The 25,843-nt window shown below is 39.0% G+C and overlaps 1 pseudogene; it reads right to left on the reverse strand.

Annotated features, from left to right (window-relative positions):
- Positions 1 to 1,084: 1,084 nt before the first annotated feature.
- Positions 1,085 to 25,523, reverse strand: LOC149155201 (endoglucanase 9-like; annotated as a pseudogene).
- Positions 25,524 to 25,843: the final 320 nt, after the last annotated feature.

The following is a 25,843-nucleotide window of genomic DNA, read 5'->3' on the forward strand; positions in this document are numbered from 1 at the left end:
AACATTCCATTGAAAATTCCTTAGATGCAGCATGCCAAAAATACAATTTCCCACTGTTGTGCCATTTCCTCTCACGATGATACAATGTAAAATGTTGGACGATGACGATTACATCGAATTGAAATATTTGTTCCATCAATGCAAGACATAACTTTAACGATCAGGAGTCATGTATTGCATTGCACTGAATGCAACGCAGGTTCATGAAAACAAGCTCCCCCTTAATACTACCTAATTAAGCTCCAATAAAATCAATAAATACATACAAACTGCACTAAGATTTTTTAATTTTCTGAGAGGCATTACATGTAGATACATTATGGATTCCATGGAGGAGGGGGAGGGTGCGCCATAGGATACATTGGTGGAACTGAATAGAATATTATATTCTTATCAATCCGTAATCATGCTCCACTGTCACCGTTCGACAAAGCTATCAATACTGCTACTAAGCCAACATTGTCAGTGATTGTGGGCTTTGTTTGGTTGTAATTGTTACCAGAATCTTGGAAACTGTCAAATTTATTAGGCCCGCTAACCATAACTCCTGTCAATACACGTGGATTAGGGTTTGGACAGTCTCGCGATTTGTAACACTCAATGCATTTGTAGTTTACTCCATTTTGAGGGATAGAAGTTGCACGATGATCCACACGCTTTGGGTAATGGTTTCCATCACCCAAAATGTAGCTCATGCTATGAGAGCTTTTACCTAAAATATAGTATATCTGCATAAAACTACCAATCCTAAATAATTAAGGGTGCAAAACTGTAGTGAAATAAATAACCCACACTAGGCCATTGAATGGTTAGAAAATGTGAATAAATATTAATATATTTGGGTTTAAGTTTTTGATATGAGAATGGTTTTGGTTTGTTTCTTATAGATTCATATCTGGGTAGAAGTTTTGAGTTAGCAAGTGAGAAGTAAGTGTGGCTCACATCATCTAGACAAAAATAACCTTTTTACTCACACTGCTAGCTTGAAGCGACAACACTTGCTAGTTGGAATCTGCAACCCAGATAATAATTTGTGATGGACTCAAAAGAATCCAATCAAATAAAATAAAAAATATTAATATACCTAAGTTATTGCAAAGCCGTGAAGGGCTTGACTAGGGAAGTAACTAGGACCACAATACCAGCCAAGAATATATGTAGCAATAAGATAATTACGATAAAGTGCTGTTAGAAAAGCTGTATTGACAACATACTTGAGGGGTTCGAGATTCCCAAGGTTCAATTGAATCAGTCCACTTGCAACGAAACGCGCCCAATATATCAAATTTTAAACGTATTGAGAGGAATGAATATTTCCAAATCATAAGAATGACTCACCTCTAGTTATGTTGAATGATTTTAAAAGGGGAAGATATGAGCACAATACGAGGGTTGTTTGGTTCTGATAGCTCTATAACAAGTCCTCATATGGATAACCTGGACCGGGGATGATCGAGGTGGATGTTGATGGCCACCCACGTATTACACTTGGACCCCCACAATTGTCTCTTTCAGCTTTTCAGTTTCCTTATTTGTAGCACAATTTACTATTTTTAGTAGTTTTTTGGGTCCCGAACTTCCAAAGCCATTTTGAGGCCCTAAATGACAGTTTTTGGGAAATCTGGGAGCAACATGGGTTCATGGTTCGATGTTGCTCCTCCCAAAGTTGTAGTTCTCAAATAGATCTTTGTAACGAGATATTGTGCGCATCAAACGAAGATCATATGCCAAAGTTATGACCCCGGGAAGTTGATGTACCAATTTACCCAAACGAGGCCCACAATTTGGCGTTTCATCTTCTAGGGTTAGGTTTTTGGACGTTTAATGTTTTCCATTGTTTCTCAACAATAAATAGGCCTTCGAGCCTCATTGTAACACAGTTCAGAGGCATGTAGCCACCACATCTCTTCTTAGAAGTAAGCTACCATCGCCCTAGCTAGTTTATTTCCATTACTATTTGTAAGCATATTTTAGTATTTTATAGTAATGAAATGAAGTATTATTTCTGCTTCATCTTTGTATTTATGGTTATCTCTGTAATTTTTTGTGTTCTTGTTTAAATCCAGATCAGTGGTATCAGAGTGGTCTGCTTTTTATCTATTTTTCTTTGCATGTCCCCAACGAGGTCGAGATATAATGAGTTAGGGCTTGAACTGGTCGAACCTTTGCAATACCAACTTCACAAATCTCGATGGCCTCCCATGTCAGATGAAAATAAAGACGAGGGGACAAGATATCCTATCAAAATCTTGCTCGAATGAGCCCTCGAGCGACAAAGGAATGTGATGATGGACAGCTTTGCCTAGATCCTTCAGCGGCTACCTAGAGGTGATGCATCGGCTTCCAACAGCTACTCTGAAAATGCCACACCCTTTAAGGTACAAGTTAATTTTCAAATACCCATATTCGAGGGTCAAATAGACACAGATGTTGTAGATAAATGGTTAAATCTCCTAGAAGGATATTTTTCTATTCATGATTTTTCCAGTGGGGAAAATATTATTTTCTCTCTTCTCAAAGCAGCCCCCCAGCTCAAGGACTGGTGGGAAACCTACTGCGATTAGAAGGATGAAAGTACGGGCTCACTATTTTCAGCCACACCCAATTGGAATTCATTTTGGGATGCCATCAAGAAGCAGTAATACCCTGTCAAAAACTATGAGGACAAATACATAAAGTGGACCACGCTACGGCAGGGAAGGGAACAAGATGTGCCAGAGTTCATAGACATTTTTCATACCCTTCGCACATAGTTGGGTATCAAGGATTCTGAGCTACATTTAGTACTCAAATACTGCGACTGCCTACACAGATACATCCAGGACGAGATGGAGTACCTGAACATCTCCTCACTTGGCATGACGTACCAATACACTGTCAAAATCGAGCAAGAGTTTAAACAAAAGAAGTGAGACTTTGGATCTACAAATCTGAAGCAAGGGAAAGGCTTCCCCAAATCGCAGAACCAAGGACAAAGCCAAGATGGGGCAACCCAAGACAACCCATCAAAGCTGCAAGAAAAGAACAACACCACGAAGTCAAAGAAGGACACAAGAAAGTGGTGCGAGTTCCATAAGAGCCCCACTCACAACACAAGTGAGTGTCGGATCAAGCAGTCACTGGTGGCCGAGTTGAAGGCTTCAGAATCAGATGCATGTTCCAACCCTAATTCAGAACACGACAAGGGGAATGGAAAAGGAAAGCAGGTCATTGACGCGGAGCCCAGTGCCATTGTTGCCACCACCAAGGTCCAAAATAATGAGCTTGAAAATCCAGAGGAGGGAGAGCGTCTTTTCCACTCACAGATGTGGGTGAAGGGTTTGCCACTACAATTCATTGTCAACAATGGCAGCCAAAAGAACCTCATTTCATCAGAGGTTGTGAAGCAGTTGGGCCTACCGACTACACCACACCTGCAATCGTACAGTATCAGGTGGTTTCACTAAGGACGAGATCTCTGAGTCTGCTAGTAGTGTCGCCTTCCCTACAGCATGAAGCCCTTTACAGATGAGGTATTGTGTGATGTTGCACCTCTTAATGTTTGTGATGTACTATTAGGTCAACCATACTTATGGAGGTGACATGGTGTGTATGAGTCAAGGCCTCACACTGTTATTATCACTTTGGGTAATTCATTATACAGGATACCGAAGGTAACCCCACCTACCGCCACCTCTTTGATCACTACTAAGAAAGGGAGGAAGCTCATCTCCCAGACTAAGAAATTCATTTTCTGTCTGGTTCACTCCCAAAGTATGGGGAAGATCGTCGCCACATCCATGATGCCCACGAAGACTTCCTCCACGCAGCAACATTAGTAGTAGATGGATACGATCCTAAAAAGAGACAGGAACATCTTCTCCTCACCCACAGTGACACCGTTTCACTATCAAGTACCACACAAGTTTCAAGTGGGCGACAAAGTCTGGTTCAATTTGCAAAAATAATGCCTTACAAGTGCCCATCAGAAGCTCAAACAACTCCGACATGGTCCTTACACTAGTACCAAGGCTGTGGGAAATAATGCTTTGTAGCACAACATTCCCCCATTCCTTCGCTTTCATCGAGTGTTCAATGTGGACTACCCTCTACCATGCTTCCCACCATTACTGGACACATCAGAGATTGCAGAACAGCTCACCAGGGACCAAGTTCAGCAGATGGAGGAACTCAACACAATGGGGACCATTGCTTCCTGGGGGGGAGGAATGATCCAAGTGGAGGTTGGTGGCCACCCACTTATCCCACATGGACCCCCACAACTGTCTCTTTCATCTTTTCAGTTTCCTTATTTATAGCACAATTTACTATTTTTAGTAGTTTTTCAGGTCCTGAACTTCCGAAGCCATTTTGAGGCCCTAAACGACGTTTTTTGGGAAATCTCGGAGCAACATAGGTCCATGGACCGATGTTTCACTTCCCAAAGTTGTAGTTCTTGTATAGATATTTCTAACGAGATATTGTGCGCATCAAACGAAGATCGTATGCCATAGTTACGACCCCGGGAATTTGATATACCAATTTACCCAAACGAGGCCCACAATTTGGCGTTTCATTTTCTAGGGTCATGTTTTTGGATGTTTAGGGTTTTCCATTGTTTCTCAACAATAAATAGGCCTTTGAACCTCATTGTAACACAGTTCAGAGGCATGTAGCCACCACATCTCTTCTCAGAGATAAGCTACCATCGCCCTAGCTAGTTTATTTCCATTTCTGTTTGTAAGGATATTTCAGTATTTTACAGTAATGAAATGAATTATTATTTCCAGTGCATCTCTATATTTATGGTTCTCTATGTAATTTGTTGCATTCATGTTTAAATTCGGATCAGGGGAACATCCTTGTCCTGGTTAACAAAACCTGTAAGCAATATATTAGAATTCACCAAAGTATTTCCTTGCCACTCAGATCAAACAAGTAATATTGCTTTGGTTCAAAATGGATAGAGTTAAGCTATTGAAAATATCAGCCCAGTGTAACAATACTTCCAATTCTTTATAATGTTGTCAAGATATTCTCCTTCATGAGCGAGTAAGGATTCTTTGTAGTTTTGGTAAGAGAAGTGAGAACCTTATGGAAATGGCATTTTCCAATAATAGAATTTGATGAAACAAAATTTATTGGTTAGTATTCATGAGCTATCTCATGTGGGTATTTTCTTAAAATTATAATCAAATCCATGATTAATTAGATCCATGAAAAGAGATCGTAATTCTTATACATTTGCTTTATTTATACATTTTATAATATTTATATTTTTCTTTCTTAATTTTTATTTTATTTCTCTGGAACAATTATGTATTTGCTATTTTATAGAAATCAAAGTATATAAATTACTATTTTATTATAATTTTTTAGTCATATTCATTGTTTTATATATATATATATATATATATATATATATATATATATATGTATAATTTTTTTTTTCAATGGAAAAATTGTGTATTTGTTATTTCATAGAAATCAAAGTATACAAATTAATGTTCAATTATGACATATCTATCCAAAGTTATGATATTCTACTAATCCAAAACATAAATAGACAAAACATAAAAACATGCAAGGACTTTTTTTTGTAATCATTACATTAACTATAAGCTAGAGTGATGCTTCCTTTCATCTTTTGTCATCATCAATGTTGAATTCTCTATGGATATGTGATACCTCAAACTCCTCAAAAAATTCCTATAATTGATGGATTCTTTGTTGTGTTGTGACCACAAAAACCACCCTCTTAAAATTTTCCCTGGTAGCAATTTTGAATGGGTCCCCTAGAAGTTGATCTTGCACCCCTCCGAATGATTTGTTTTTTTCAGGGATTTTAACTCTTTGCCAAGTCAAATCTTCAATTTCTAAATGGTTAATAACCCCTTAATAAATCCCTACCGCATGATTCATCTATAACCCTTTCTAAGCCCTTCATTCATATCCTCATCGGGACCTTTTCAACCCTCAAAAACCCTCTATCGCACCTTATTTCCATTATAACTCTTTACAATGGAAATCCTTCACAAACATGCATAAATCACCCCTTTTCGCCTATCGGAATCAACACTAAGGCATGATGTTCACCATTATGCTCCAGACCCAACGGCATTATTAACCATATTTTATATAGATTGGGTCCAGAACCGTATCGCATATCGCAATCGGCAGGGTATGGGGCTTTTATATAAGATGCACCGTTGTCTTTGAGACCTGATGGTTTTATTAACCAAAATGTATATATTTCGGGTCTGGAACCCCATCGCATATCGCAATCAGCGGGATTCCCAGGCTATATATATATATATATATATATATATATATATATATATATATATATATATAGATATATATATATATATAAGGCGCACCTGGCTTCTGGACCCGATGGCATTATTAACCGCAGTATATATATATCAGGTCTGGAGCCCCATCGCATATCGCAATCGACAGGGTCCGGGGCCTTTATATAAGACACACCACTACCACCCGGACCCAATGATGATTATAGACTAGGATGCATATTATTTCAAGTCTGGCCTTATGGCCAGACGCGGGTTTTCCCGTATATTCCTATGTTTTTCGAAAAGTATTGAGGTCGGGGTTTTTGAAAGGGAACTCTAACATTGCGGACCTATCGTCGATATTAACATATATATATATATATATATATATATATATACATCGGGTTTGGAGCCTTATCGCATATCGCAATCGGCGAGTTCTAGGGGTTATATATAAGGCACACCACTATATACCGAACCTGCCGATAACTCTCAATTCGGGTGCATAATCTTTCAAGTTTGGCCCTATGGCTCAACCACGTGGTTTTCTCGTGTTTTCCCATGTTTTTTGATAATACGCTGGGGTCGGGGGTTTTCAAAGGGAAGTCTTATGCAGCAGACCCGAAGGATTATGAACCACAACATATACGTGTTTCGGGTTCGGCCGATCGCAAGTCATAATCGACAGAGCTTTGAGCTCAACCACACGGCACGATGCGATGCGATAGTATTTCGCAGACCCGATAGGGTATAGGTTCCCGCCTAGAATATTTCAAGTCTAGATTTTAGATCAGGTTATGTGTTATGCAACGATTTTCAATTTAAATCAGATTTACACTTGTGGGACTCAATCAGTGCATGAATTAGAAAACCAGGGGGCGATTCTTTCACACTTGTTCCTTTTGATGTTATAAACATTTGATGAAGGCAAGATCTGTGTTTTTTAAGCATTTTTATCATATTTTGCATAATCATGGATGATATGAATTATTTCTGCAGGCAAATTCGAGTAGACTCGGAAATGGATAAATGTAAGTATATCAAGATGACACCTCTGCACCACCGGTGTCGATATTGCAAAACACACTCTGCAAAAGGGAAACGGACTGCCATAGTGCATAATGGAGGCACTCTCTCAGTTCAGTAGAAGAACTCATGACATCGCTAATCCATCTAGATGTCATCAGTTCCAAACACACCTTCAATCATGCCAGATGTGGGATGATAGGTGCAGTGTTTCCAGTTTCCTTCAGGAAATAATAAGGCATAATGTCCACTCTATACAAGTGCGAAGAGATGACACATAGTCATTCTCTTTCAATCAACATCTATTCATTCCCCAGGAAATGAAGCAATCCAATAGATATACCCTTTACGTGTCAGCGGTTACACTGACTGTGCTATGTCAGCCCCTTTTTTTTTTTGTATATTGAAAAGAAAAGGGGAATTGAAGAGATGAGGGGAACACAAAGGGTCGTGGCTAGGGTTGCATAAGTATTACGTCCAAAGATGAGAGGGGGACTTTTTGTTTGGAGAGAACAACTCTAAATTATTTTTAATAAAGAAGTTTGTTTGGTTCAAAGAGGAGCCTTTTATTTCAGATTTAAGGTCCTTGCTTTTTATGTGTTTTGAAACAGGGTGTTATTGGTGGCATAAATACAAAGGTGTTTTGTTTTTGTGCATATTGATAACAATAGATCTTATGATTAGCCTTGGTTGTTTGAATGTAATTCTTCATCATAGTTAATTCATAGGCAGTCCTTGATTTGAAACTGTGTTAGACATCAGTTTCAAGATTTATTTGTATAAAAGGAATGTGTATTCCTGTATGAGTGATTGGATTGCAATTAAGATTTGATGCAACCTTGTTCTTATGTGAACCATTAATTGATTCGTCTGGACTTGGAATTTATATATGATGTTTAACCTCTTTTGTCATGCTTCTGCATGAAAGATTACGACAGTTAGGACTATATTAGAGTAGTTAGAAGTAGTGTAGATAGGATTTGATGCATATAGGTTAGCTGTTTCTTTTGTTGATTTAATTGAAATCTTCCTCCGAGAAGCAATCTCTCAACACCTATAACAGTTCACGGGGTCCTTTAAAACCCGTTGGAACTAGCCATTCCAAACGAAAGCAGATCTAATTGGGGTGGGTTAGTTCCGCTTGTCGGCATAGCGAAAATTCACCATGTCAACAAATTGGCGCTAGAAGGAGGGCATGAACCGCCGTCCACAGATTTTCAAGATTTCATCTATAAATTCCACGCATGGATTCAAAAATATTGATGCATGGGTCGTAAAGGTCTAAAATATCATTCCAACCATTAGGAAGAGCCTCATTTCAAAGAAACAAAGATCCTTATCAGTCCCATGTCTGGGTCACCCAAGGAAGAGAGACTGTGGGAGTACCTTGTCACTCAGGAACAACTAGTCAGAAGACTTACCTGGGCTTATGCTCATTCCCTATCACAGCTCCCTATCTTTCAGTATTTACCTCCGACAACAAAAAGAAAGCCGAGGGTCTATCACATAAATGAAGAGACATCTACAGCCCCTTCTCTTGAAGATATTGTGCTAGATTCTTTGCAAAGTATCGACTCTCCTTGGGAAGAAATTCCTGAGGATCCCCTTTCTGAAGGAAATCCTTGTCCTGATTTGGAAAATCCTAACGAAGAAACCCTCAACCAGAACCTCCATATCCATAACATGGCTAACGTTCCTCCTCCAGGTGGGAATCAACCTCCACCACCTCCTCCAGGTGGGAATCAACCCCCACCTCCTCCAAGAGCACTCCCTCCCTGGCTTGCACAGGATGTCGTAGTGGTACCTGGGCAGCAACATCCCTTACCCAAGAACACAGAAAGAGTGCTACCTAAATTCGACCCTGAGCGGGGAGATACTGTTGATAACCATATTCACTCTTTCTTCCTAGCTGTGCGCATGTTAGGGGTAGCCGATGAGGATGTGGTATGTCACTTATTCCCTTTTACTCTAATTGGTGCGCCCTCCACATGGTATTTTAGCTTGCGAATAGGACCGATCACCTCATGGGGTGCCTTTCAATAGGTCTTTTTAAACAAGTTTGGTGATGACAAAACACCTGCGGCCTTAGTTTTAGAACTATCCCATTTAAAAATGGAAGCAAAAGAAAAGGTCAAGGATTTCAACATCCGGTTCAACACTTTGTTCAATAGAATCCTAGCTCATGCTAGACCTACTGATGAGGTTCTCATGGTATTCTACATCACTGCTCTCCCTGTCCCTACTGCGATGTGGGTTAAGAGAAGTAACGCACAAACCTTACAAGGTGCTATCAATGAAGCAATACAAGTTTAGAATGAAATGATCAGTCTCACAACATGTCATCATACAACTGAAGGGAAGAAAGCCTCTCAGTCATCCGAGAAGAATAATGGGAGTGATAACAAAGTGGCTGAGGGCAAAGAAAAGAACACTACAGATGTGGAAGGTTTGCATTAGATCATTAAGAAACTGACAAACATAGTCATTGATATGAAAAGGAAATTTGGAGAGAGTCGAGGAGAGTATAACAATAGAAAACCCTTCAAACCTTTCTATCGCAAGAAGACAGAAGGTGGTGAAGGTCAACTTTCATTGCCCGCTCCACCCAATGAAGGGAACCTAAATATGGAAGAGCTGGCTCTTATCAGATCGCTCCTTAACAAAGAAGAACCCATAATGGAGCTGGAGCTGGAGCCAAAACAAGAAAGTGAGGAAGAATACCAAGTAGAAGAGCCCTTGGACGAAGAATCTCAAATCAACGTACTGTGGGATTTCTATACAAATGAGAATGATGATGACGAAGAAGATAGCATGGCAGAAATCCACACTAATGAAATCCACACACGAAGTAAGGGGTCACTTGCAGGTGTGATGAAGCCTGTAGACTAGACAAAGAAATATGTTCACCCTTTGAAGGCACCTACTCCCAAAGTTCCTGTTGAGAAGGGTAGGCCTAGTGGTTAGTCCAAGAATACCCCAGTTACAAACCATCCAGAGAAAGATAATACATCTCCCACTGCAATGAAGGCGACTCAAAATGGTAAACTCCCACCTAAGAACAGCAAAACTGGTATGTTTACTCTGCCCTATCCTATTTATAACATTGATTACAATATTGTGGATGATCTTAAGAAATCTAGGGCTAATATCACATACTTTGATTTGCTAAAATTAACGCAGCAAAGAGAACTGCGTCTAAAAGCTATGAATGAGAGGAACTGCAAAATTACCACCATCCCAAGTAGCCAAACCAAGAAGTCAGTGTCCAAACCTGTCAACACTTCCATTACAGCCCAAATGCCATCAGCTATGGAAGCCACTATGTCCAAAATGAATCGAAACCCCCAAGATGTTAGTGCAGCCATGATAGGGGGAAAATCAAAATCCATGACTCCACCTTTCCTTATCACATTTGAAATCCTCAACATGAATGTACACAATTTCTTGGTAGATTCTGGTGCCTCATCCACTATGATGCCTTATACTGTTGCTAAAAGATTGCATGCGATACCTGGGAAAACTGGGACTCAAATTATGAATTTTCATAGGACAAATGTGAAAGTAATTGGAGAATTGAAAGATGTGTTGATTCGGATGGCTGCTAAACCACAATATACACAAGTCATTGATATAGTGGTAGTCGATATACCCAAGGCTTATGGAATGCTGCTTAGTAGGGACTGGTCAGCAAAACTGAATGGATATTTCTCAACTGATTGGTCCCATCTCTTGTTGCCTCAGAAGAGGAAGGGTGATATGCTGAGAGTTGACCGAGAAAGATACATGAAGTATGCGGTGACAAAATTAAATGGCCCCAATGAACCTGTAATGTTTACCAATTCTATCCTTGCGAATTATAATTTCAATGTTTGTGCCACGGAAACCTGTTTTGGAGAATTCGATGCAAAGACAATTGAAGAAACTTTGACAAACACACAGTTGGAAGCTCTTCCCCGTAATCCGACTGATGAATTATCATGTATTATAGTAGATGATAGGACTAATGTCATAGATAATAGTTCAATTGATGTAACATTAGATTCTATATTTTGGACACTCTATTTTGATGTCTCTAACTACCTTGAAGGTGCAGGTGCTGGGAGCATTCTCATTGACCCGCAAGGGAACCAACATCTGATGGCCAACCGGTTGGAGTTCGCATGTACTGATCCAAATAGGATCCTAGAACACTCTCTAAGTTTTAATGTACTCTTTAAAAATCATGCCAAAAATTCAAATTCTTATAAAGATCAAGCTATCAGAGGGAATCCTCAAACAGTTGCAATGGCGATCAGTGCAGATCAATGAGGGTCGTCGATCTAGCGCGTAGAGTGGTGGACCATGGTAACACGTGCTGACTCCAACCAACAAATGCAGGGACAAATTTAAGCAACAGACATAGTTTAAGTCACTAATCGCATGTCGCAGGGCAAACCTCTCAGTGAAGAGAAGCCTCGAGCACCCAGATCCAAAATAATTATAAAACGCGAAAAATATTGTTGCGGTTCCGTCGGAGCGAGATTCCGCAAAACCGACAAGATATCAGACGGGCTTCGAGGAGTAAGCGGTTTCGACCGAGTTCCGCCGGATGCCACACAATGATCACCACACGTCCCAGTGGGGAGAGGGAGAACCACTCACATCGAATGGGTAAACATCATGCTACTTAGCCACCTGATATGAATGATGACCGTCAGATCTGGGGCCCCCAGATCAATGACGCAGATGCGTTCCAATGGATGACCAGATTTGAAAATATTATAAAGCAAGATCACATAGGATTTGGAGTCAGATATGGAAATTGTGTTGGAAAAAGGTCGTGTTTTGCGGGAATTCTTAGAGTTAACGGAAAAAACAACCGTTTCAAATATTTCCAAGAGAACTGACACTCATCCGTTATGAAATAGGTGGCCACCTCCCTGTGAGGCTCTATATAGTGACTGATTACACAAAACAGAGGGATTCAAATGGATAGAGGCAGGGGAACTGGAAAGCTGGGAAGTGGAAACGAACAGTCAGGAAGCAGATTGGCTTCAAAGCCACAAACTGACAGAGAGAGAAAACAAGAGGCAGTAAGCCGAAAGCAGAGAGAAGAAGCAAGTTAGGAACTAACTTGAAGAAGCAAAGGCAGTGCTGAGCCAGAGTTAAGCCAAAGACAGAGAGAGTCAGAGAGTCTGTGTACTCCAAAGAAGGCTTGAGAGGTTCAAGCAAACTCCTCTACACACCTGTCATGGATTGAGTCTCAGATTGGGCTCATAGTATTGTCATCAACAGAGACCAAGAGTAAGTGAGGAGAGTCTGTGTACTCAAAGAGACTTGGGGGATCCAAGTACAATATTACTGATTTGTATCTATTGTGTGAGACTCAAATTGAGCTCACTATTGTAAAAACTCTATTATGAAGACATAATAGAGAGGCCACCACTGAAGGCTAGACCAAGAGATGTAGCCCAAGAGTATTGGGTGAACTCCTTATTAAACTTGTTGTGTTTATATGTGTTGCCTATTATGTTTTCTTTTACTGCTTCATTGCTTGTGTATTTCACAATCTTAACGATCCATTGCACAAAATAACATGGGCACATCCATGCACATGAGTCTGTAATACGTTATTAATTGTCTTAGATCAAATATCGGATCGAGTGGTATCAGAGCTTTAGGTTGCTAAGGTTAGACAAAATTGTGTTGGACTGTTTGTGAATGATAACTAGATCAAAGCTTAAACTAGGAGGAGGAGAATTGGTTGAATTTAACCTAGAAACTGGTAGAGTCTATACTAGGAGGAAAATGTCAGAATAGATTCCCTTGGAATCAAACCCTCAGTTAATGGACAATTTCTTGACTATGAGAGCCATGGTAGAGGAAATGTATAGAGAATTTAAGAAAGGTTGAATTGAAGATTCTTCGACTTCCCAGCATAACAAAGGAGCAGAAGAATCTCTCCTCAATGACCTTTCTAAAGGCAAAGGGAAAGAAGAAAAGCTTCCCACACCTCCTAAAAGCCCTGAAAATAAAAAGAAAACATCTTTGATTTAATTAGATGTTAAATTTGATTTTCCAATATATGATAGAGAGTTGAATGAAGAGAAGATGGATAATTGGATTAGACAGATTGATGTGTATTCCAAGGTGCAGAGCATTGATTCAGATAGAAGTAAGATTCAGCTGGCCAGCCTATGCCTTGGAGGAATTGCCTTGGAATGGTGGGAAGGCAGAACACAAGCTCACATGAAGAAGCATGGTAAAATCCTTTCTGTCTGTAGTGAATTTGTTTCTGCAATTAAAAAACAATTCTATCCACTAGCTTATATGCAGCAAGCTATGATGAGTTGGCAAACTCTTTGTCAATTGAAAGGGAAAAGTGTACAAAGTTATACCAAAGAATTTAGAAAAAGATCTTTGATTCTAGGCATTTCTTTAGACTCACCTAAAACTTTGGTGAAGTATATAGGTGGTCTACATAGTTATTTGAGACATACCATTCTCATGTTTAACCCTACTAGCATAGATGAGGTATCTGTTCAAGCTACCCATCTAGAGGCTAGAGGAAATAATGTGAACCCAGAGATTGGGGGATCATCAAAACCCAATGCAAGCAAGAACAAGGAAAAGAGAAAGAAGAAATGGAAAGAGAGGAAGGAAAATGCAGTACAAAAGACCAAACCTTCGTGTACTCACTGCAAGAAGGATGGGCATGATGATGAACACTGCTAGATTTTGCATCTGAAGCTGAAACCCAATAAGTTCGATGGCAAAAAGAAGAGGACTGCTATAGCTATTCAGAAGGATTTGGGGTCATACTCAGGGGATGAAACAACAATCACAACCACAGGTATAAAAGGTAAAAATTCTGAAGCATCTACTAGTAATTCTGCAAAAACTATTGATAGTGAAGAAAATGAGAGAAGAAGACATGAGGTTTTTCATATTAGAGTTATTTTGAAGCATCAAAAGATTGATACTTTGTTTGATAGTGGCTCACAAGTAAACTTAATTTCTAAACCAATTGTAAAGAAACTGGGATTACTAACCACACCTCACAAGAATCCATATCCATTGGGTTGGTTATGTGATAAAACAAGGCTACAAGTGACTAGACAATGTAAACTTAGGTTTGCCATTGGTTCATCATTTGTAGATGAGGTTGAGCTAGATGTAATTCCCTTGGATATATGTGGAATTGTTTTGGGAAGGCCTTACTTGTATGATAGAAAAGAAATTTTCTATAGAGCTGAAAATAAGTATCAACTCGTTAAAGATGGAATTGAATATATTGTAAGATCTCATAAACTCAAGAATAATTATACTCTCATAAACTCAGGGCAGATGAAAATAATTGTAAATTCATGTAAACAATTTTTACTGATGGTTGTAAAGGAAAAGAAACCTGATAAAACTAATGTATTTGAAGGTTGTGATGCTAAACAGCAAGATGCTTTAGAAAAAGTTGTTTCAGAATATGATATGTTATTTCAAGAACCTAAAGGTCTGCCACCCAAAAAGGAAATAGTACATGATATTAATTTGCAGCAAGATGCTCCATTGCCTAACATCGGAATGTACAGGTTGTCCGCTTTAGAGAATGCAGAAATCAAGAGGCAAGTACGGGAGCTGCACGAGAAAGGGTTCATAAGACCTAGCACATCACCATGTGGGTCTCCAATTGTCTTGGTGAGAAAGAAAGATGGCTCATGGAGAATGTGCATTGATTACCGAGCACTGAATAAGATAACGATAAAAAATCGTTATCCTCTTCCTCGCATAGATGATCTATTAGATCAGTTGAAAGAAGTTGTTTACTTTTCCAAGTTGGACTTGCATAGTGGCTACCATTAGGTCAGAGTTGCAGAGCAAGATGCATGGAAGACTGCTTTCAAAACAAAGCAAGGACTGTATGAGTGGTTAGTTATGCCTTTTGGCTTAACTAATGCTCCTGCTACTTTCATGAGAGTAATGAATGATGTACTTAGGCCTTTTATTGATGATTTTGTCATTGTATATCTAGATGACATTCTTGTATTTAGTAAAACATGGGAAGAACATTTGAAGCATGTAAGGTAGACTCTAGATGTTTTGAAAAGAGAAAATCTTTATATTAAGCAATCAAAATGTGAATTTGGCAAAATATCTTTGAATTATTTGGGTCATATTGTAGGGGACGGTGAATTGAAGATAGATCCCTCTAAGGTTGCAGTCATTGTAAAGTGGCCTAAACCCAAATCTGCTACAGAAGTTAGAAGCTTCCTAGGAGAAGCACACTATTGGAGAAAGTCTATTGTTAACTTTTCCTTGATTGCAGCTCCTATACATGCTTTAACAAGATTGAACAAGGTGTTTCAGTGAGGAGGAAAACAGCAGAAAGCCTTTGACACCTTGAAAGAAAAGATTAGTACAGCACCAGTACTAGCATTGCCAGATATTCAAAGACCATTTGAGATTGAAATGGATGCCAGTAACTATGCCATGGGAGTAGTGTTGATGCAACACGGTAAACTCATATGTTATCATTCTGAGACATTTAATTCTGTAGTAGTTAATTATCCCACATATGATAAAGAATTGTATACATTAGGACAGAGTGTGAAAAAGTGGAAACATTATCTAATGGGCAAAGAGACAGTTATACATACTGGTCATCAACCACTTCAATATTTACACTCACAAACTAAGTTGCAGCAATCAAGACACTATAGGTGGATGGGTTTTCTACAACAGTTTCATCTTGTCATCAGATATAAAAAGGGCATACACAATAAAGTTGCAGATATGTTGTCCAGACCAATCATAAATGCATCTACTATACTTAAGCATAACTCAGTAATGCATGAAAGCTACATTGAACAATATGCTCAAGATATAGACTTTAAAGATGTATATGAAGCTTTAAGTAATGGAAAAAAGGTAGAAGAATTGGATTACTATATTAAGGACTGACTCTTGTATCATTTGGGAAAGTTATGCATCCCACAAACGAAGAGAATTAACATAATTAGGGAGGCACATACTTCCCTGATATCAGGTCATTTTGGTGTAAGTAAAATAGTTGCACAGCTGCAAAGATTTTGCTATTGGCCAAAAATGAATGAAACAATTTGTAGATATGTAAGAGGGTGTACAATGTGTGCTAAAACCAAGCCCAGCAATAGAAAACTAGTCTTGTACACTCCACTACCAATTCCTTCTCATCCTTGGGAAAGTGTTTCCATGGATTTTGTTGGGGGACTGCCTAAGTCTAGAAAAGGTCATGACTATTTATATGTTATTGTGGATAGGTTCAGCGAAATGTGTATTTTAATACCCAGTAACAAACAGATTACAACTGAACAAATAGCAAAGTTGTTCTTTTGTCATGTATGGGTTCATTTTGGATTACCCACTTCCATTGTATCTGATCAAGATTCTCGATTTGTTGGGAAATTTTAGTCGAGTCTGTGGGAATTAATGGACACCAGACTGAAGAAGAGAACAACTTTTCATCCGCAAATGGATGACCAAATAGAGGTAGTCAACATGACAGTGATCCAGTTGGTCAGGGGCTATTGCAACAAGCATCCCAAGCTTTGGGATGAACATTTGTGTTATGTGTAACATGCTTACAACTGTGCTAAACATTCTTCTACACAGAGATCTCCTTTTGAGACCTGTTTTGGTTTCATACCAAGGCCTCCCTTGGATTTTGTCTTTAATAAAGACATAACGGTTGATGGACATAACGATGTGGACAAAGCAACCAAGTTCATTGAACAAATCCAAGAAATTCACCAGGCAGTGCAAGAACAGCTAGAAAAGATACAAGCCATGTATAAGGCAAGGCATGATAAGCATTGGACTAAGCATAGTTTCCAAGTTGGTGATCAAGTCTGGCTGTATATTAGCAAAGACAAAAAGAAAGGTGAAGGTAAGAAGCTGAAGCCAATATGGTATGGACCTTTCAAGATACTTGAGAAAATCGGTGAGAATGCTTTTCGCCTTGATTTGCCAGCTTACATGCACATCTATTCAATATTTAATGCAAAAATCTTGAGACTGTTTGAACCTTCATTGATTGAAGATCCCGAAGAGCAGAGCCAGTTGCCTTCTATTGATGATCTATTGCCTGAATATCTCAATGAATTGCAGGAAGATATAGTTCTTGACAAGAAGGTGAGAACTACGCGCAAAGAGGATGTTGAGTACCTCAAAATTGGACTCAAAGGTTCAAAACCAAGCAGTGCAATATGGATAGAAATTGGGCAAGCGAGGAATCTATATCTTCACTTGATTGAAGCTTAAAAACCAACTGTTGGTGGACCAAAAGCTTTTTCAGTGGGAAGGCGTGATCCAAATAGTATCCTAGAACACTCTCTAAGTTTTCATGTACTCTTTAAAAATCATGCCAAAAATTCAAAGTCTTATAAAGATCAAGCTATCGGAGGGAATCCTCAGATAGTTGCAATGGTGATTAGTGCGGATCAACAAGGGCCATCGATCTAGCGCGCAGAGTGGTGAACCATGGTAATGCTCACTGACACCAACCAACAAATGCAGGGAAAAATTTAAATAACGGAGGTAGTTTAAGTCGCTAATCGCATATCGCAAGGCAAACCTCTCAGTGAAGAGAAGCCGCGAGCACCCAGATCCGAAATAATTATAAAATGTAGAAAATATTGTTTCGGTTCCGTTGGAGCTAGATTCCACAAAACCAATAGGATATCGGACGGGCTTCGAGCGGTAAGCAGTTTTGACCGATTTCCGCCCGATGCCATACAGCAATCGCCACGCGTCCCAGCGGGGAGAGAGAGAACCGCTCACATCGGACGGGTAAACATCATGCTACTTAGCCGCCCAATATGAACGATGACCATCGGATCTGGGGCCCCCAGATAAACAGCGGAGACACGTTCCGATGGATGACCGGATTTGACAAGATTATAAAGCAAGATCACATATGATTTGGAGTTGGATATGGACGATGCATTGGCAGAAGGTCGTGTTTCACAGGCATTCTTGAAGTTAATGGAAAAACGACCATTTCAAATATGTCCAAGAGAACTGACACTCATCCGTTATGAAATAGGTGGCCACCTCCTTGTGAGGCATTATATAGTGACTGATTACGCAGGACAGAGGGATTCAAACAGACAGAGGCAGGGGAACCAGAAAACCGGGAAGCGGAAACAAACAGTCACGAAGTAGATCGTCTTTAAGTCCACAAACTGATAGAGAGAGAAAAGAGGAGGCAGTAAGCCAAAAGTAGAGAGGAGAAGCAAGTTAGGAACTGACCTGAATAAGAAAAGGCAGCACCAAGCCAGAGTTAAGCCAGAGATAGAGAGAGTCAGAGAGTATGTGTACTCCAGAGAAGGCTTGAGAGGTTCAAGCGAACTCCTCTGCACACATGTCATGTATTGAGTCTCAGATTGGGCTCATACTATTGTCATCAATAGAGACCGAGAGTCAGTGAGGAGAGTCTGTGTACTCAAAAGAGACTTGGGGGATCCAAGTATAGTCTTACTGATTTGTATCTGTTGTGTGAGACTCAAATTGAGCTCACTGTTGTAAAAACTCTGCTATGAAGACATAATAGAGAGGCCACCACTGAAGGCTGGACCAGGAGATGTAGCCCAGGAGTATTGGGTGAACTCCTTATTAAATTTGTTGTGTTTATATGTGTTACCTATTATGTTTTCTTTATTGCTTCATTGCTTGTGTATTTCGCAGTCTTATCAATCCATTGCACAAAATAACATGGGCACATTGATGCACATGAGTCTGTAATACCTTATTAATTGTCTTAGATCAAATATCAGATCATGCACCAACAACAAGACAGAATATGAAGGCTTGTTGCAGGGCTTGAAGAAAGCCATTAATATGGAGGTAAAAAATCTTAAAGTTTTTGGCGGCTCATAGATAATTGTGGATTAGGTAAGGAAAAGGATACACTGCAACTCGCCACACCTGGTAAGGTACCAACATGAGGTATGGAGCTTAATTGACAGTTTTGATTCTTTTAATATCACATACATACCTCGAGGGAAAAACCAAGATGCTGATCTGATGGCTGGTATGGCTGCAAAATTTTTTCCTGATTTTAGATTAAAGAAGAATAAATGTTATGTTGAATTAATTTTCAGACCATCCGTGCTTGATAACATCTCAAATTGGTAGGTGTTTGAAGATGATGAGCAAATCCTTGAGTTCTTGCACTACGAGAAGACATTCAAGAATGCAGTCATTGATGAAAAAGAGCATGACAGGCTTATGAATGAGAGGAAAGATGAGGAAAAATATCAGTCCAATATGATTCCCAAGTCAGTTGTCAAGATGGAGCATTTGTATGACTTGCATGATAAATTCAAAAATACATCTAATTGTAAAACGCATAGCTCATCCATGAAGTTTGAATCAGTCAACCTTGGGACCAAAGAAGACCCAAAAACTATTAATTTGGGCTTGGGGTGCTCTCCATAAGAAAAGGCTGCATTTGTCAAGCTATTTAAAGAATACAAGCACATTTTTGCATGGAAATATGGAGACCTAAAAACCTTTTATACCAGTGTTATGCAACATGTAATTCCCTTGGAAAAGGAGGCTAATCCCTACCAACAAAAGATTCGTAAGATGCATCCGAGCCTAGAAACGTTGGTGGGGAAAGAATTAATCAAAATGCGGGATGCTAAAATCATCTTTTCGGTCAGACACACCTGTTGGGTAGCCAATCTCATGCCGGTAAGAAAGAAAAATGGAGACATCAGGCTGTGTATCGATTTCAGAAACCTGAACAAAGCATCGCAAAAGGATAACTATCCTGTCCCTTCTATGGAACACATTCTTCAGTGCGTTTTTGGGTATGAAATATTGTCCCTATTAGATGGGTTTTCAGGATATAATCAAGTGTTGGTATTGAATGGGGATCAGCTAAATACAACCTTCAACACAAAATGGGGCACTTACGCATATCGTAAAATGCCTTTTGGACTTATTAATGTAGGCACCACATTCCAGAGAGCCATGGACAAAGCTTTCCAAGGATTGATCAACAGATCAGTCATAGTGTACATGGATGACATTACTGTGTATTTGTATTGAAAAAGGGATCATATGTATCACCTGAAACAATTTTTTGAAAGATTCCAAAGATACAGAATATCGTTGAATCCCAAGAAGTGCATTTTCGCAGTCAGAGAAGGGAAACTACTAGGTAATATCCTCTCTAAAAAATGGATTGTTATTGATCTTGAAAGAGTAGAGACCATCATGAGAATACAAACCCCTGCAAATAAAAGGGCAATGCAATCTTTCTTCGGGAAGATTAATTTCCTTAGGAAATTTGTCTCAGGTTTCGCAAAAATAGTGCATCCCATGCAGGGAAGTCGGTTAGAGTAAGGACTATTGCTGGGCTCAGAGTACCGATTGACACAACAAGCCCAACCTTTGTTAAGCGGTTTAAAAATATGGCATGATCCATGACTACGCTCCATTCAATCATATGAAAATATAGCACTGAAACTCTCATATAAAGTGCAGATAAACATATCTACATCAAGTTTGATGAGCAATAAAGAGTTGAGGTACACACCTAAATGGGTATTGATAGAACAGTGATGGCCTCGAAAGGATTCTTGAAGGTAGAAAACAGGTAAAGGAGGGTCAATAAATCCCATAATACTACCATTGGAGAATGCCTGTCAAAACCCTATCAGTAAGTAGAAGCTATTTGTCTTTATCCCACCTGAAGCAATTAATGTTGAAGTGGAACCCATGCCTGTTCATCTATACAGTTTGCATTTCAAGTTTATCTTAACACCCTGATGTTCTATTGATCCAAGGTTTATTTAGAAACAAAGATAACTAGTTCACCCAACGGTTCGCCATTTGTTGTGGCCACAACAACCACCCTATTAAAATTTGCCCTGGTAGCAATTTTGAATGGGTCCCCTAGAATTTGATCTTGAACCCCTTCGAATGATCTGTTTTTCAGGGATTTTAACTGTTTGCCAAGTCAAATCTTCAATTTTTAAATGGTTAAGGCCCCCTTAATAAATCCCTTCCGCATGATTCATCTATAACCCTTTCTAAGCCCTTCATTCATATCCTCATCAGGACCTTTTCAACCCTTAAAACCCCTCTATCGCACCTTATTTCCATTATAACTCTTTACAATGGAAACCTTCACAAACATGCATAAATCAACCCTTTTCACCTATCGAAATCAACACTGAGGCATGATGTTCACCATTATGCTCCGGACCCAACGACATTATTAACCATATTTTATATATATCGGGTTCGGAACCCTATCACATATCGCAATCAGCGAGGTCCAAGGCTTTTATATAAGGCGCACCGCTGTCTTCCGGACCCGATGGTTTTATTAACCAAATGTATATATTTCGGGTCCGGAGCCCCATCGCATATCGCAATCGGCGGGATTCCCAGACTATATATATATATTTTGAGTCTAGAGCCCCATCACATATCGCAATCGGCAGGGCCCGGGGCCTTTATATAAGACACACCACTACCACCTGGTCCCGACGATGATTATAGACCAGGATGCATATTATTTCAAGTCCGGCCTTATGGCCAGATGCAGGTTTTCCCATATATTCTTGTGTTTTTCAAAAAGTATTGAAGTCGGGGCTTTTCAAAGGGAAGTTTAACATTACGGACCCACCGGTGGTATTAACATATATATATATATATATATATATATATATATATATATATATATATATATATATATATATATATATATATATATATATATATATATATATATATATATATACATCGGGTGCGAAGCCCTGTTGCGTATCGCAATTGGCGAATTCCGGGGCTTATATATAAGGCACACCACTATATACCGGACTCGCTGATAACTATCAATTCGGGTGCATAATCTTTCAAGTCTGGCCCTATGGCTCGACCACAGGGTTTTCTCGTGTTTTCCCATGTTTTTTGATAATACGTTGGGGTCAGGGGTTTTCAAAGTGAAGTCTTATGCAGCGGACCTGAAGGATTATGAACCACAACATATATGTGTTTTGATTCTGGCCAATCACAAGTCGCGATCGTCAGAGCTTTGAGCTCAACCACACGACGCGATGCGATGCGATAGTATTTCGTGAACCCGATAGGGTATAGGTTCTCGCCTAGAATATTTCAAGTCCAGATTTCAGATCCGGTTATGTGTTATGCAATGATTTTCAATGTAAATCGGATTTACGCTTGCGGGACTCAATCAGTGCATGAATTAAAAAACTAGGGGGCGATTCTTTCACACTTGTTCCTTTTGATATTATAAACATTCAATGAAGGCAAGATCTATGTTTTTTAATCATTTTTATCATATTTTCACAATCATGGCTGTTTTGAATTATTTCTGCAAGTAGATTCCAGTAGACCCAGTAACGATAAATGTAAGTTATATCAAGATGACACCTCTGCACCACCAGTGTCGATATTGCAAAACACACTCTGCAAAAGGGAATACAGACCGCCATAGTGCATAATGGAGGCACTCTCTGAGTTCAGTAGAAGCACTCATGACAGCGTTGATCCATCAAGATGTCATCACTTCCAAACACACCTTCAATCATGCCAGATGTGGGATGATAGGCACAGTGTTTTCAGTTTCCTTTAGGAAATAATAGGGGATAACGTCTGCTCTATACAGGTGCGAAGAGATGACACGCAGTCGTTCTCTTTCAATCAACATCTATTCATTCCCTAGGAAATGAAGCACTCTAGCAGATATACCCTTTACATGTCAGCGGTTACACTAGATGTGTTATGTCGTCACATTCTGATTTGTATATTGAAAATAAAAGGGGAATTGAAGAGATAAGGGGAAGATGAAGGGTCATGGCCAGGGCCGCATAAGCATTACCTCCGAAGATGAGAGGGGGGATTTTTGTTTGGAGAGAAAAACTCTGATTTATTGCAAATAAAGAAGTCTTTTTGGTTCAATGAGGAGCCTTTTATTTCATATTTAAGGTCCTTGCTTTTTATGTGTTTTGAAACAGGGTGTTGTTGCTGGCATAAATAAAAGGTGTTTTCTTTTTGTGCATATTGATAACAATACAGCTTATGATTAGCCTTGGTTGTTTGAATGTAATTCTTCATCATAGTTAATTCATAGGCAGTCCCTAATTTGAAACTATGTTAGACATCAGTTGCAAGCTTTATTTGTATAAAAGGAATGTGTATTCCTGTATGAGTGTTTGGATTGCAATTAAGATTTGATGCAACCTTGTTCTTATGTGAACCATTAATAGATTTGTTTGGACTTGGAATTTATATATGATGTTTAACCTCTTTTTGTCATGCTCCTGTAGGATAGCTTAGGACAGTTACGACTAGATTAGAGTAGTTAGAAGTAGTGTAGATAGGATTTGATGCATATAGGTGAGATGTTTCTTTTGTTGATTTAATTGAAGTCTTCCTCGGGGAAGCAATCTCTCAACACCTATAATAGGTCATGGGGTCTTTTAAAACCCGTTGGAACTAGCCATTTGAAATGAAAGTAGATCTAATTGGGGCCTGCGATCGGGTTAGTTCCCCTTGTCGGTATAGAAAAATTCGCCATGTCAACATGTTGTTAAGGATTTTATGGCTAAACTAAACAATGTGAAGATCTCTAAGAACTAATCAATAACCATTAGAGAATTGCGAAACGTTTGTAAGAATTTCACTTGCATGTACATTGTAATGTCAAGGATCAATCAATACCCAATTAATTCTACTTTATCATTAGTTTCACACCCCAACCCCAAGTTAAGAAAAAAATGTCATTATTGCTTAGGTAAAATTTACCTCTAACCAAAGCCCAATTCTTCATATGTCGCAACGAAGATGTAAATATTACCATGAAAAATAAATTAATAAATAAAATTGTTTAATTATAAATTTTCCCAAAACAAACTTGTTTAATAATAAAAAAATTAATCCAAAAGAAAATAATTATTCTAACAACAATATATTACATATATGTATTTTATTTTGAAAAATTCAATGTATTAACTGAAAAGTAACCAATCCAACCCAAGAAACCATAGCTAAAATAGCCAACTCAACAACTCAAGTAAAGCAGACAAATTCTACCAAAGTAGTAAAGCCTGCAAATCGTAGATATTAAGGTTAATATAAGGATCTTAAGAATATGGAATTTGTGCTTACGTAGGCACCTGGTAGCTTATTATCCCATCTGAAGACACCATACGAAGCCGGTGATGCACCGACATTTTTGGAAATCCCAAAAGTAGTCACCAATTGAAGGTAAGAAGAATTTCCAGTGTCATAGTTCATCCATGCACCACCCCACACATACTCATCATAGTATCCAATGGAATTATAATATTGTTTGATCACAAAATTACTTTGGTTATATCTACCTTCTTATCCCTTTAGAAATTGATTAGATTAGTGGCACCTTTGGCAAGCTTCTTTGATTAATTGGTGTCATTGTTGAATACAATCGATGCGACAACCAGTGCACGGCCATCTCTGCAGCGAAATGTGAACTAAATAAGCATTGAGTTACAGGATGGAGGTACTCTGTGTCTTCGTACCTCATCCAATAGGTCTGATCATCATGAATTGTGGAAGTTTTCGATCCAGTGCCGACCTATTCAAAACAAAAAAATATGAAAATTGAAAGGCCATTGAAAATGGGCATCTTACAGACATAATGAAAAATCTTTGACTATCAAAAAACACATTAAACAATTGATTTCTTTCTTAATTATCAAATTCCAAACTATTCTTAAAATTTACATTTATATAATTTCATAAATTAAGAATGAAAGAGGAAAAGAGGTGTGGATGGGAGAGCGAAACAGGGAGGGCGATAAGAAAAACAAGCTACTAGGGTTTCGGTGGGTTGGGGGATTCTTCATCCATGAATGGAGGTAGAGGAGGGAGCTCATCTCCCTCCTATAAGGAGGTAGTGGCTAACAAGGGCAAGAAGCCCCCAGATAAAGTCAGAGAAATCGTGGAAGAAGAAAGGAGCAACATGGAAAAGGAAGAGATAAAGGACAAAACAATGGGGAACAACAGCACTAGAAACAAGGAGGAAGAGGAAAAAAATAAACAGGAAACAAAAGAGAAAAAACAAAAGGGGCCTTGTAAACCCAAAGCTAAAACTACACCCAGAGTTATTTTAAATGATCCTGGGCTTCAAGCACACAGGGAGCACATGCAAACCTTCGCAATCATTTGAAAATTCATGGGACTCTGGCCCATGGAAAAAGCCTTACAGACATGGATCAAGTACCACTGGAAACCCAAAGGGAGCATTGATCTACACCTTGGGTCAAAGGGTTTCTTTACAATGGTGTTCACAAATATCGAGGATAAAGACAGAGTGTTTGAAGGAGGGCCCTACTTCTACATAGCAGCAGGTCTCTATATGAGGCCATGGAAGATGAACTTTGTCCCAGAGTGGGAAACTTTCTCATTGGTCCCGGTCTGGGTAAGACTCTACTCCTTACAAAGGCGGTGCTCCATTCAATTCCAATTTTCATGCTTTCAGTGCTACCTAACCCCGTAGGAGTCTTGCAGCA

The sequence above is a fragment of the Pinus tabuliformis genome, chromosome 9 (assembly GCF_031772625.1).
Source record: "Pinus tabuliformis cultivar Carrire ecotype Pingquan chromosome 9, CPIR1, whole genome shotgun sequence".
NCBI classification, from domain to species: Eukaryota; Viridiplantae; Streptophyta; class Pinopsida; order Pinales; family Pinaceae; genus Pinus; species Pinus tabuliformis.